General features: G+C 40.7%; 11 non-coding genes across 11 annotated transcripts; all 11 read left to right on the plus strand.

Moving 5' to 3' along the window:
* Positions 1-168: 168 nt before the first annotated feature.
* On the plus strand, positions 169-242 carry TRNAT-AGU (transfer RNA threonine (anticodon AGU)). The gene has a single exon. It is a non-coding gene; the product is annotated as a tRNA-Thr (tRNA).
* Positions 243-1,849: 1,607 nt separating this feature from the next.
* TRNAT-AGU (transfer RNA threonine (anticodon AGU)) lies at positions 1,850-1,923 on the plus strand. Its single transcript has one exon. It is a non-coding gene; the product is annotated as a tRNA-Thr (tRNA).
* A 1,606-nt stretch (positions 1,924-3,529) lies between these two features.
* On the plus strand, positions 3,530-3,603 carry TRNAT-AGU (transfer RNA threonine (anticodon AGU)). The gene has a single exon. It is a non-coding gene; the product is annotated as a tRNA-Thr (tRNA).
* A 768-nt stretch (positions 3,604-4,371) lies between these two features.
* Positions 4,372-4,445, plus strand: TRNAT-AGU (transfer RNA threonine (anticodon AGU)). Its single transcript has one exon. It is a non-coding gene; the product is annotated as a tRNA-Thr (tRNA).
* Positions 4,446-5,476: 1,031 nt separating this feature from the next.
* Positions 5,477-5,550, plus strand: TRNAT-AGU (transfer RNA threonine (anticodon AGU)). Its single transcript has one exon. It is a non-coding gene; the product is annotated as a tRNA-Thr (tRNA).
* Positions 5,551-7,156: 1,606 nt separating this feature from the next.
* On the plus strand, positions 7,157-7,230 carry TRNAT-AGU (transfer RNA threonine (anticodon AGU)). The gene has a single exon. It is a non-coding gene; the product is annotated as a tRNA-Thr (tRNA).
* Positions 7,231-7,981: 751 nt separating this feature from the next.
* TRNAT-AGU (transfer RNA threonine (anticodon AGU)) lies at positions 7,982-8,055 on the plus strand. Its single transcript has one exon. It is a non-coding gene; the product is annotated as a tRNA-Thr (tRNA).
* Positions 8,056-9,662: 1,607 nt separating this feature from the next.
* TRNAT-AGU (transfer RNA threonine (anticodon AGU)) lies at positions 9,663-9,736 on the plus strand. The gene has a single exon. It is a non-coding gene; the product is annotated as a tRNA-Thr (tRNA).
* Positions 9,737-11,342: 1,606 nt separating this feature from the next.
* On the plus strand, positions 11,343-11,416 carry TRNAT-AGU (transfer RNA threonine (anticodon AGU)). The gene has a single exon. It is a non-coding gene; the product is annotated as a tRNA-Thr (tRNA).
* A 768-nt stretch (positions 11,417-12,184) lies between these two features.
* On the plus strand, positions 12,185-12,258 carry TRNAT-AGU (transfer RNA threonine (anticodon AGU)). The gene has a single exon. It is a non-coding gene; the product is annotated as a tRNA-Thr (tRNA).
* Positions 12,259-13,289: 1,031 nt separating this feature from the next.
* On the plus strand, positions 13,290-13,363 carry TRNAT-AGU (transfer RNA threonine (anticodon AGU)). Its single transcript has one exon. It is a non-coding gene; the product is annotated as a tRNA-Thr (tRNA).
* Positions 13,364-14,263: the final 900 nt, after the last annotated feature.

The following is a 14,263-nucleotide window of genomic DNA, read 5'->3' on the forward strand; positions in this document are numbered from 1 at the left end:
TCCACTCTAAATCGACGATTAATGACATGCTCGTTTTGTGCAATGGAGTTTCAGTCAATTGGAAAACATTTTGTAAAGTTATATTGCAACAGAAGCCCAGCCTTAAAAAAAGTGGATTTCACTTCTAAATGATTACATGAGGAAGGACAGGAGATCAGATGCAAAAGAGGTGCTGTGGCTTAGTTGGTTAAAGCGCCTGTCTAGTAAACAGGAGATCCTGAGTTCGAATCTCAGCAGCACCTGTCTGCTTTTTTTTCAACCAATCTGTCTCCCCAATATTAAAACTTTGTACAAAGATTGTTATTTCATGCTATTTAGAAGCACAGTCAGGCTTGAAACGTTGGCAAAGCATCCAAGAATTCTGGACTCTACTACCTTAGAGTCATATTGCCCAAGGTTGCGATGCCATCAGAAATAGCACATATTAGAATGAGCAATTCATATTTCCTGCTAAATTTTTTGTAAAAGAAGCAAAGATACGCCTGAACAGGGACTTGAACCCTGGACCCTAAGATTAAAAGTCTGATGCTCTACCGACTGAGCTATCCAGGCACAGGGATCACTGCCCATTTGAAACTTGATTTTCACTCTACAGCACCTCCATACATGGCTACCTCACTGGTCAATAAAGGAAATGAATTACTAGTGCATTACACACATTTTGACACTGGAGACATAACTTTTTTCAGTCATTCCGTATCCAGATATAGAGATTTGCAGCATCTAGGACTTTAATGTTCACCCACTTACGGATTTGAATGTTTTGCCACATTCATGAGTGCAAACTTGCTCCCCAGTAAAGACGAACATGTGCTCCTCAATGCACACACTGGGCAATGCAGTCCACTCTAAATCGACGATTAATGACATGCTCGTTTTGTGCAATGGAGTTTCAGTCAATTGGAAAACATTTTGAAAAGTTATATTGCAACAGAAGCCCAGCCTTAAAAAAGTGGATTTCACTTCTAAATGATTACATGAGGAAGGAAAGGAGACCAGATGCAAAAAAGGTGCTGTGGCTTAGTTGGTTAAAGCGCCTGTCTAGGAACAGGAGATCCTGAGTTCGAATCTCAGCAGCGCCTGTCTGCTTTTTTTCGACCAATCTGTCTCCCCAATATTAAAACTTTGTACAAAGATTGCTATTTCATGCTATTTAGAAGCACAGTCAGGCTTGATATGTTGGCAAAGCATCCAAGAACTCTGGACTCCACTACCTTAGAGTCATATTGCCCAAGGTTGCGATGCCATCAGAAATAGCACATATTAGAATGAGCAATTCATATTTCCTGCTTAATTTTTTGTAAAAGAAGCAAAGGTACGCCTGAACAGGGACTTGAACCCTGGACCCTCAGATTAAAAGTCTGATGCTCTACCGACTGAGCTATCCAGGCACAAGGATCACTGCCCATTTGAAACTTGATTTTCACTCTACAGCACCTCCATACATGGCTACCTCACTGGTCAATAAAGGAAATGAATTACTAGTGCATTACACACATTTTGACACTGGAGACATAACTTTTTTCAGTCATTCCGTATCCAGATATAGAGATTTGCAGCATCTAGGACTTTAATGTTCACCCACTTACGGATTTGAATGTTTTGCCACATTCATGAGTGCAAACTTGCTCCCCAGTAAAGACGAACATGTGCTCCTCAATGCACACACTGGGCAATGCAGTCCACTCTAAATCGACGATTAATGACATGCTCGTTTTGTGCAATGGAGTTTCAGTCAATTGGAAAACATTTTGCAAAGTTATATTGCAACAGAAGCCCAGCCTTAAAAAAAGTGGATTTCACTTCTAAATGATTACATGAGGAAGGACAGGAGATCAGATGCAAAAGAGGTGCTGTGGCTTAGTTGGTTAAAGCGCCTGTCTAGTAAACAGGAGATCCTGAGTTCGAATCTCAGCAGCACCTGTCTGCTTTTTTTTCAACCAATCTGTCTCCCCAATATTAAAACTTTGTACAAAGATTGTTATTTCATGCTATTTAGAAGCACAGTCAGGCTTGAAACGTTGGCAAAGCATCCAAGAATTCTGGACTCCACTACCTTAGAGTCATATTGCCTAAGGTTGCGATGCCATCAGAAATAGCACATATTAGAATGAGCAATTCATATTTCCTGCTAAATTTTTTGTAAAAGAAGCAAAGATACGCCTGAACAGGGACTTGAACCCTGGACCCTCAGATTAAAAGTCTGATGCTCTACCGACTGAGCTATCCAGGCAGATGGATGACTGCCATTTGAAACTTGATTTTCACTCTACAGCACCTCCATACATGGCTACCTCACTGGTCAATAAAGGAAATGAATAACTAGTGCATTACACACATTTTGACACTGGAGACATAACTTTTTTCAGTCATTCCGTATCCAGATATAGAGATTTGCAGCATCTAGGACTTTAATGTTCACCCACTTACGGATTTGAATGTTTTGCCACATTAATGAGTGCAAACTTGCTCCCCAGTAAAGACGAACATGTGCTCCTCAATGCACACACTGGGCAATGCAGTCCACTCTAAATCGACGATTAATGACATGCTCGTTTTGTGCAATGGAGTTTCAGTCAATTGGAAAACATTTTGAAAAGTTATATTGCAACAGAAGCCCAGCCTTAAAAAAGTGGATTTCACTTCTAAATGATTACATGAGGAAGGAAAGGAGACCAGATGCAAAAAAGGTGCTGTGGCTTAGTTGGTTAAAGCGCCTGTCTAGTAAACAGGAGATCCTGAGTTTGAATCTCAGCAGCGCCTGTCTGCTTTTTTTCGACCAATCTGTCTCCCCAATATTAAAACTTTGTACAAAGATTGCTAATTCATGCTATTTAGAAGCACAGTCAGGCTTGATATGTTGGCAAAGCATCCAAGAACTCTGGACTCCACTACCTTAGAGTCATATTGCCCAAGGTTGCGATGCCATCAGAAATAGCACATATTAGAATGAGCAATTCATATTTCCTGCTTAATTTTTTGTAAAAGAAGCAAAGGTACGCCTGAACAGGGACTTGAACCCTGGACCCTCAGATCAAAAGTCTGATGCTCTACCGACTGAGCTAACCAGGCACATGGATCACTGCCATTTGAAACTTGATTTTCACTCTACAGCGCCTCCATACATGGCTACCTCACTGGTCAATAAAGGAAATGAATTACTAGTGCATTACACACATTTTGACACTGGAGACATAACTTTTTTCAGTCATTCCGTATCCAGATATAGAGATTTGCAGCATCTAGGACTTTAATGTTCACCCACTTACGGATTTGAATGTTTTGCCACATTCATGAGTGCAAAATTGCTCCCCAGTAAAGGCAAACATGTGCTCCTCAATACACACACTGGGCAATGCAGTCCACTCTAAATCAACGATTAATGACATGCTCGTTTTGTGCAATGGAGTTTCAGTCAATTGGAAAACATTTTGTAAAGTTATATTGCAACAGAAGCCCAGCCTTAAAAAAAGTGGATTTCACTTCTAAATGATTACATGAGGAAGGAAAGGAGATCAGATGCAAAAGAGGTGCTGTGGCTTAGTTGGTTAAAGCGCCTGTCTAGTAAACAGGAGATCCTGAGTTCGAATCTCAGCAGCGCCTGTCTGCTTTTTTTTCGACCAATCTGTCTCCCCAATATTAAAACTTTGTACAAAGATTGCTATTTCATGCTATTTAGAAGCACAGTCAGGCTTGAAATGTTGGCAAAGCATCCAAGAACTCTGGACTCCACTACCTTAGAGTCATATTGCCCAAGGTTGCGATGCCATCAGAAATAGCACATATTAGAATGAGCAATTCATATTTCCTGCTTAATTTTTTGTAAAAGAAGCAAAGGTACGCCTGAACAGGGACTTGAACCCTGGACCCTCAGATTAAAAGTCTGATGCTCTACCGACTGAGCTATCCAGGCACAAGGATCACTGCCCATTTGAAACTTGATTTTCACTCTACAGCACCTCCATACACGGCTACCTCACTGGTCAATAAAGGAAATGAATTACTAGTGCATTACACACATTTTGACACTGGAGACATAACTTTTTTCAGTCATTCCGTATCCAGATATAGAGATTTGCAGCATCTAGGACTTTAATGTTCACCCACTTACGGATTTGAATGTTTTGCCACATTCATGAGTGCAAAATTGCTCCCCAGTAAAGGCGAACATGTGCTCCTCAATACACACACTGGGCAATGCAGTCCACTCTAAATCAACGATTAATGACATGCTCGTTTTGTGCAATGGAGTTTCAGTCAATTGGAAAACATTTTGTAAAGTTATATTGCAACAGAAGCCCAGCCTTAAAAAAAGTGGATTTCACTTCTAAATGATTACATGAGGAAGGACAGGAGATCAGATGCAAAAGAGGTGCTGTGGCTTAGTTGGTTAAAGCGCCTGTCTAGTAAACAGGAGATCCTGAGTTCGAATCTCAGCAGCGCCTGTCTGCTTTTTTTTCGACCAATCTGTCTCCCCAATATTAAAACTTTGTACAAAGATTGTTATTTCATGCTATTTAGAAGCAAAGTCAGGCTTGAAATGTTGGCAAAGCATCCAAGAATTCTGGACTCCACTACCTTAGAGTCATATTGCCCAAGGTTGCGATGCCATCAGAAATAGCACATATTAGAATGAGCAATTCATATTTCCTGCTAAATTTTTTGTAAAAGAAGCAAAGATACACCTGAACAGGGACTTGAACCCTGGACCCTCAGATTAAAAGTCTGATGCTCTACCGACTGAGCTATCCAGGCAGATGGATCACTGCCATTTGAAACTTGATTTTCACTCTACAGCACCTCCATACATGGCTACCTCACTGGTCAATAAAGGAAATGAATTACTAGTGCATTACACACATTTTGACACTGGAGACATAACTTTTTTCAGTCATTCCGTATCCAGATATAGAGATTTGCAGCATCTAGGACTTTAATGTTCACCCACTTACGGATTTGAATGTTTTGCCACATTCATGAGTGCAAACTTGCTCCCCAGTAAAGACGAACATGTGCTCCTCAATGCACACACTGGGCAATGCAGTCCACTCTAAATCGACGATTAATGACATGCTCGTTTTGTGCAATGGAGTTTCAGTCAATTGGAAAACATTTTGAAAAGTTATATTGCAACAGAAGCCCAGCCTTAAAAAAGTGGATTTCACTTCTAAATGATTACATGAGGAAGGAAAGGAGACCAGATGCAAAAAAGGTGCTGCGGCTTAGTTGGTTAAAGCGCCTGTCTAGTAAACAGGAGATCCTGAGTTCGAATCTCAGCAGCGCCTGTCTGCTTTTTTTTCGACCAATCTGTCTCCCCAATATTAAAACTTTGTACAAAGATTGCTATTTCATGCAGTTTCAGTCAATTGGAAAACATTTTGTAAAGTTATATTGCAACAGAAGCCCAGCCTTAAAAAAAGTGGATTTCACTTCTAAATGATTACATGAGGAAGGACAGGAGATCAGATGCAAAAGAGGTGCTGTGGCTTAGTTGGTTAAAGCGCCTGTCTAGTAAACAGGAGATCCTGAGTTCGAATCTCAGCAGCGCCTGTCTGCTTTTTTTTCGACCAATCTGTCTCCCCAATATTAAAACTTTGTACAAAGATTGTTATTTCATGCTATTTAGAAGCAAAGTCAGGCTTGAAATGTTGGCAAAGCATCCAAGAATTCTGGACTCCACTACCTTAGAGTCATATTGCCCAAGGTTGCGATGCCATCAGAAATAGCACATATTAGAATGAGCAATTCATATTTCCTGCTAAATTTTTTGTAAAAGAAGCAAAGATACACCTGAACAGGGACTTGAACCCTGGACCCTCAGATTAAAAGTCTGATGCTCTACCGACTGAGCTATCCAGGCAGATGGATCACTGCCATTTGAAACTTGATTTTCACTCTACAGCACCTCCATACATGGCTACCTCACTGGTCAATAAAGGAAATGAATTACTAGTGCATTACACACATTTTGACACTGGAGACATAACTTTTTTCAGTCATTCCGTATCCAGATATAGAGATTTGCAGCATCTAGGACTTTAATGTTCACCCACTTACGGATTTGAATGTTTTGCCACATTCATGAGTGCAAACTTGCTCCCCAGTAAAGACGAACATGTGCTCCTCAATGCACACACTGGGCAATGCAGTCCACTCTAAATCGACGATTAATGACATGCTCGTTTTGTGCAATGGAGTTTCAGTCAATTGGAAAACATTTTGAAAAGTTATATTGCAACAGAAGCCCAGCCTTAAAAAAGTGGATTTCACTTCTAAATGATTACATGAGGAAGGAAAGGAGACCAGATGCAAAAAAGGTGCTGCGGCTTAGTTGGTTAAAGCGCCTGTCTAGTAAACAGGAGATCCTGAGTTCGAATCTCAGCAGCGCCTGTCTGCTTTTTTTTCGACCAATCTGTCTCCCCAATATTAAAACTTTGTACAAAGATTGCTATTTCATGCTATTTAGAAGCACAGTCAGGCTTGAAATGTTGGCAAAGCATCCAAGAACTCTGGACTCCACTACCTTAGAGTCATATTGCCCAAGGTTGCGATGCCATCAGAAATAGCACATATTAGAATGAGCAATTCATATTTCCTGCTAAATTTTTTGTAAAAGAAGCAAAGGTACGCCTGAACAGGGACTTGAACCCTGGACCCTCAGATTAAAAGTCTGATGCTCTACCGACTGAGCTATCCAGGCAGATGGATCACTGCCATTTGAAACTTGATTTTCACTCTACAGCACCTCCATACATGGCTACCTCACTGGTCAATAAAGGAAATGAATTACTAGTGCATTACACACATTTTGACACTGGATACATAACTTTTTTCAGTCATTCCGTATCCAGATATAGAGATTTGCAGCATCTAGGACTTTAATGTTCACCCACTTACGGATTTGAATGTTTTGCCACATTCATGAGTGCAAACTTGCTCCCCAGTAAAGACGAACATGTGCTCCTCAATGCACACACTGGGCAATGCAGTCCACTCTAAATCGACGATTAATGACATGCTCGTTTTGTGCAATGGAGTTTCAGTCAATTGGAAAACATTTTGAAAAGTTATATTGCAACAGAAGCCCAGCCTTAAAAAAGTGGATTTCACTTCTGAATGATTACATGAGGAAGGAAAGGAGACCAGATGCAAAAAAGGTGCTGTGGCTTAGTTGGTTAAAGCGCCTGTCTAGTAAACAGGAGATCCTGAGTTCGAATCTCAGCAGCGCCTGTCTGCTTTTTTTTGGACCAATCTGTCTCCCCAATATTAAAACTTTGTACAAATATTGCTATTTCATGCTATTTAGAAGCACAGTCAGGCTTGAAATGTTGGCAAAGCATCCAAGAACTCTGGACTCCACTACCTTAGAGTCATATTGCCCAAGGTTGCGATGCCATCAGAAACAGCACATATTAGAATGAGCAATTCATATTTCCTGCTTAATTTTTTGTAAAAGAAGCAAAGGTACGCTGAACAGGGACTTGAACCCTGGACCCTCAGATCAACCGACTGAGCTATCCAGGCAGATGGATCACTGCCATTTGAAACTTGATTTTCACTCTACAGCACCTCCATACATGGCTACCTCACTGGTCAATAAAGGAAATGAATTACTAGTGCATTACACACATTTTGACACTGGAGACATAACTTTTTTCAGTCATTCCGTATCCAGATATAGAGATTTGCAGCATCTAGGACTTTAATGTTCACCCACTTACGGATTTGAATGTTTTGCCACATTCATGAGTGCAAACTTGCTCCCCAGTAAAGACGAACATGTGCTCCTCAATGCACACACTGGGCAATGCAGTCCACTCTAAATCGACGATTAATGACATGCTCGTTTTGTGCAATGGAGTTTCAGTCAATTGGAAAACATTTTGTAAAGTTATATTGCAACAGAAGCCCAGCCTTAAAAAAAGTGGATTTCACTTCTAAATGATTACATGAGGAAGGACAGGAGATCAGATGCAAAAGAGGTGCTGTGGCTTAGTTGGTTAAAGCGCCTGTCTAGTAAACAGGAGATCCTGAGTTCGAATCTCAGCAGCACCTGTCTGCTTTTTTTTCAACCAATCTGTCTCCCCAATATTAAAACTTTGTACAAAGATTGTTATTTCATGCTATTTAGAAGCACAGTCAGGCTTGAAACGTTGGCAAAGCATCCAAGAATTCTGGACTCTACTACCTTAGAGTCATATTGCCCAAGGTTGCGATGCCATCAGAAATAGCACATATTAGAATGAGCAATTCATATTTCCTGCTAAATTTTTTGTAAAAGAAGCAAAGATACGCCTGAACAGGGACTTGAACCCTGGACCCTAAGATTAAAAGTCTGATGCTCTACCGACTGAGCTATCCAGGCACAGGGATCACTGCCCATTTGAAACTTGATTTTCACTCTACAGCACCTCCATACATGGCTACCTCACTGGTCAATAAAGGAAATGAATTACTAGTGCATTACACACATTTTGACACTGGAGACATAACTTTTTTCAGTCATTCCGTATCCAGATATAGAGATTTGCAGCATCTAGGACTTTAATGTTCACCCACTTACGGATTTGAATGTTTTGCCACATTCATGAGTGCAAACTTGCTCCCCAGTAAAGACGAACATGTGCTCCTCAATGCACACACTGGGCAATGCAGTCCACTCTAAATCGACGATTAATGACATGCTCGTTTTGTGCAATGGAGTTTCAGTCAATTGGAAAACATTTTGAAAAGTTATATTGCAACAGAAGCCCAGCCTTAAAAAAGTGGATTTCACTTCTAAATGATTACATGAGGAAGGAAAGGAGACCAGATGCAAAAAAGGTGCTGTGGCTTAGTTGGTTAAAGCGCCTGTCTAGGAACAGGAGATCCTGAGTTCGAATCTCAGCAGCGCCTGTCTGCTTTTTTTCGACCAATCTGTCTCCCCAATATTAAAACTTTGTACAAAGATTGCTATTTCATGCTATTTAGAAGCACAGTCAGGCTTGATATGTTGGCAAAGCATCCAAGAACTCTGGACTCCACTACCTTAGAGTCATATTGCCCAAGGTTGCGATGCCATCAGAAATAGCACATATTAGAATGAGCAATTCATATTTCCTGCTTAATTTTTTGTAAAAGAAGCAAAGGTACGCCTGAACAGGGACTTGAACCCTGGACCCTCAGATTAAAAGTCTGATGCTCTACCGACTGAGCTATCCAGGCACAAGGATCACTGCCCATTTGAAACTTGATTTTCACTCTACAGCACCTCCATACATGGCTACCTCGCTGGTCAATAAAGGAAATGAATTACTAGTGCATTACACACATTTTGACACTGGAGACATAACTTTTTTCAGTCATTCCGTATCCAGATATAGAGATTTGCAGCATCTAGGACTTTAATGTTCACCCACTTACGGATTTGAATGTTTTGCCACATTCATGAGTGCAAACTTGCTCCCCAGTAAAGACGAACATGTGCTCCTCAATGCACACACTGGGCAATGCAGTCCACTCTAAATCGACGATTAATGACATGCTCGTTTTGTGCAATGGAGTTTCAGTCAATTGGAAAACATTTTGCAAAGTTATATTGCAACAGAAGCCCAGCCTTAAAAAAAGTGGATTTCACTTCTAAATGATTACATGAGGAAGGACAGGAGATCAGATGCAAAAGAGGTGCTGTGGCTTAGTTGGTTAAAGCGCCTGTCTAGTAAACAGGAGATCCTGAGTTCGAATCTCAGCAGCACCTGTCTGCTTTTTTTTCAACCAATCTGTCTCCCCAATATTAAAACTTTGTACAAAGATTGTTATTTCATGCTATTTAGAAGCACAGTCAGGCTTGAAACGTTGGCAAAGCATCCAAGAATTCTGGACTCCACTACCTTAGAGTCATATTGCCCAAGGTTGCGATGCCATCAGAAATAGCACATATTAGAATGAGCAATTCATATTTCCTGCTAAATTTTTTGTAAAAGAAGCAAAGATACGCCTGAACAGGGACTTGAACCCTGGACCCTCAGATTAAAAGTCTGATGCTCTACCGACTGAGCTATCCAGGCAGATGGATGACTGCCATTTGAAACTTGATTTTCACTCTACAGCACCTCCATACATGGCTACCTCACTGGTCAATAAAGGAAATGAATAACTAGTGCATTACACACATTTTGACACTGGAGACATAACTTTTTTCAGTCATTCCGTATCCAGATATAGAGATTTGCAGCATCTAGGACTTTAATGTTCACCCACTTACGGATTTGAATGTTTTGCCACATTAATGAGTGCAAACTTGCTCCCCAGTAAAGACGAACATGTGCTCCTCAATGCACACACTGGGCAATGCAGTCCACTCTAAATCGACGATTAATGACATGCTCGTTTTGTGCAATGGAGTTTCAGTCAATTGGAAAACATTTTGAAAAGTTATATTGCAACAGAAGCCCAGCCTTAAAAAAGTGGATTTCACTTCTAAATGATTACATGAGGAAGGAAAGGAGACCAGATGCAAAAAAGGTGCTGTGGCTTAGTTGGTTAAAGCGCCTGTCTAGTAAACAGGAGATCCTGAGTTTGAATCTCAGCAGCGCCTGTCTGCTTTTTTTCGACCAATCTGTCTCCCCAATATTAAAACTTTGTACAAAGATTGCTAATTCATGCTATTTAGAAGCACAGTCAGGCTTGATATGTTGGCAAAGCATCCAAGAACTCTGGACTCCACTACCTTAGAGTCATATTGCCCAAGGTTGCGATGCCATCAGAAATAGCACATATTAGAATGAGCAATTCATATTTCCTGCTTAATTTTTTGTAAAAGAAGCAAAGGTACGCCTGAACAGGGACTTGAACCCTGGACCCTCAGATCAAAAGTCTGATGCTCTACCGACTGAGCTAACCAGGCACATGGATCACTGCCATTTGAAACTTGATTTTCACTCTACAGCGCCTCCATACATGGCTACCTCACTGGTCAATAAAGGAAATGAATTACTAGTGCATTACACACATTTTGACACTGGAGACATAACTTTTTTCAGTCATTCCGTATCCAGATATAGAGATTTGCAGCATCTAGGACTTTAATGTTCACCCACTTACGGATTTGAATGTTTTGCCACATTCATGAGTGCAAAATTGCTCCCCAGTAAAGGCAAACATGTGCTCCTCAATACACACACTGGGCAATGCAGTCCACTCTAAATCAACGATTAATGACATGCTCGTTTTGTGCAATGGAGTTTCAGTCAATTGGAAAACATTTTGTAAAGTTATATTGCAACAGAAGCCCAGCCTTAAAAAAAGTGGATTTCACTTCTAAATGATTACATGAGGAAGGAAAGGAGATCAGATGCAAAAGAGGTGCTGTGGCTTAGTTGGTTAAAGCGCCTGTCTAGTAAACAGGAGATCCTGAGTTCGAATCTCAGCAGCGCCTGTCTGCTTTTTTTTCGACCAATCTGTCTCCCCAATATTAAAACTTTGTACAAAGATTGCTATTTCATGCTATTTAGAAGCACAGTCAGGCTTGAAATGTTGGCAAAGCATCCAAGAACTCTGGACTCCACTACCTTAGAGTCATATTGCCCAAGGTTGCGATGCCATCAGAAATAGCACATATTAGAATGAGCAATTCATATTTCCTGCTTAATTTTTTGTAAAAGAAGCAAAGGTACGCCTGAACAGGGACTTGAACCCTGGACCCTCAGATTAAAAGTCTGATGCTCTACCGACTGAGCTATCCAGGCACAAGGATCACTGCCCATTTGAAACTTGATTTTCACTCTACAGCACCTCCATACACGGCTACCTCACTGGTCAATAAAGGAAATGAATTACTAGTGCATTACACACATTTTGACACTGGAGACATAACTTTTTTCAGTCATTCCGTATCCAGATATAGAGATTTGCAGCATCTAGGACTTTAATGTTCACCCACTTACGGATTTGAATGTTTTGCCACATTCATGAGTGCAAAATTGCTCCCCAGTAAAGGCGAACATGTGCTCCTCAATACACACACTGGGCAATGCAGTCCACTCTAAATCAACGATTAATGACATGCTCGTTTTGTGCAATGGAGTTTCAGTCAATTGGAAAACATTTTGTAAAGTTATATTGCAACAGAAGCCCAGCCTTAAAAAAAGTGGATTTCACTTCTAAATGATTACATGAGGAAGGACAGGAGATCAGATGCAAAAGAGGTGCTGTGGCTTAGTTGGTTAAAGCGCCTGTCTAGTAAACAGGAGATCCTGAGTTCGAATCTCAGCAGCGCCTGTCTGCTTTTTTTTCGACCAATCTGTCTCCCCAATATTAAAACTTTGTACAAAGATTGTTATTTCATGCTATTTAGAAGCAAAGTCAGGCTTGAAATGTTGGCAAAGCATCCAAGAATTCTGGACTCCACTACCTTAGAGTCATATTGCCCAAGGTTGCGATGCCATCAGAAATAGCACATATTAGAATGAGCAATTCATATTTCCTGCTAAATTTTTTGTAAAAGAAGCAAAGATACACCTGAACAGGGACTTGAACCCTGGACCCTCAGATTAAAAGTCTGATGCTCTACCGACTGAGCTATCCAGGCAGATGGATCACTGCCATTTGAAACTTGATTTTCACTCTACAGCACCTCCATACATGGCTACCTCACTGGTCAATAAAGGAAATGAATTACTAGTGCATTACACACATTTTGACACTGGAGACATAACTTTTTTCAGTCATTCCGTATCCAGATATAGAGATTTGCAGCATCTAGGACTTTAATGTTCACCCACTTACGGATTTGAATGTTTTGCCACATTCATGAGTGCAAACTTGCTCCCCAGTAAAGACGAACATGTGCTCCTCAATGCACACACTGGGCAATGCAGTCCACTCTAAATCGACGATTAATGACATGCTCGTTTTGTGCAATGGAGTTTCAGTCAATTGGAAAACATTTTGAAAAGTTATATTGCAACAGAAGCCCAGCCTTAAAAAAGTGGATTTCACTTCTAAATGATTACATGAGGAAGGAAAGGAGACCAGATGCAAAAAAGGTGCTGCGGCTTAGTTGGTTAAAGCGCCTGTCTAGTAAACAGGAGATCCTGAGTTCGAATCTCAGCAGCGCCTGTCTGCTTTTTTTTCGACCAATCTGTCTCCCCAATATTAAAACTTTGTACAAAGATTGCTATTTCATGCAGTTTCAGTCAATTGGAAAACATTTTGTAAAGTTATATTGCAACAGAAGCCCAGCCTTAAAAAAAGTGGATTTCACTTCTAAATGATTACATGAGGAAGGACAGGAGATCAGATGCAAAAGAGGTGCTGTGGCTTAGTTGGTTAAAGCGCCTGTCTAGTAAACAGGAGATCCTGAGTTCGAATCTCAGCAGCGCCTGTCTGCTTTTTTTTCGACCAATCTGTCTCCCCAATATTAAAACTTTGTACAAAGATTGTTATTTCATGCTATTTAGAAGCAAAGTCAGGCTTGAAATGTTGGCAAAGCATCCAAGAATTCTGGACTCCACTACCTTAGAGTCATATTGCCCAAGGTTGCGATGCCATCAGAAATAGCACATATTAGAATGAGCAATTCATATTTCCTGCTAAATTTTTTGTAAAAGAAGCAAAGATACACCTGAACAGGGACTTGAACCCTGGACCCTCAGATTAAAAGTCTGATGCTCTACCGACTGAGCTATCCAGGCAGATGGATCACTGCCATTTGAAACTTGATTTTCACTCTACAGCACCTCCATACATGGCTACCTCACTGGTCAATAAAGGAAATGAATTACTAGTGCATTACACACATTTTGACACTGGAGACATAACTTTTTTCAGTCATTCCGTATCCAGATATAGAGATTTGCAGCATCTAGGACTTTAATGTTCACCCACTTACGGATTTGAATGTTTTGCCACATTCATGAGTGCAAACTTGCTCCCCAGTAAAGACGAACATGTGCTCCTCAATGCACACACTGGGCAATGCAGTCCACTCTAAATCGACGATTAATGACATGCTCGTTTTGTGCAATGGAGTTTCAGTCAATTGGAAAACATTTTGAAAAGTTATATTGCAACAGAAGCCCAGCCTTAAAAAAGTGGATTTCACTTCTAAATGATTACATGAGGAAGGAAAGGAGACCAGATGCAAAAAAGGTGCTGCGGCTTAGTTGGTTAAAGCGCCTGTCTAGTAAACAGGAGATCCTGAGTTCGAATCTCAGCAGCGCCTGTCTGCTTTTTTTTCGACCAATCTGTCTCCCCAATATTAAAACTTTGTACAAAGATTGCT

The sequence above is a fragment of the Ambystoma mexicanum genome, unplaced genomic scaffold (assembly GCF_040938575.1).
Source record: "Ambystoma mexicanum isolate Mex_15411 unplaced genomic scaffold, UKY_AmexF1_1 Mex_scaf1, whole genome shotgun sequence".
Classification (NCBI taxonomy): domain Eukaryota; kingdom Metazoa; phylum Chordata; class Amphibia; order Caudata; family Ambystomatidae; genus Ambystoma; species Ambystoma mexicanum.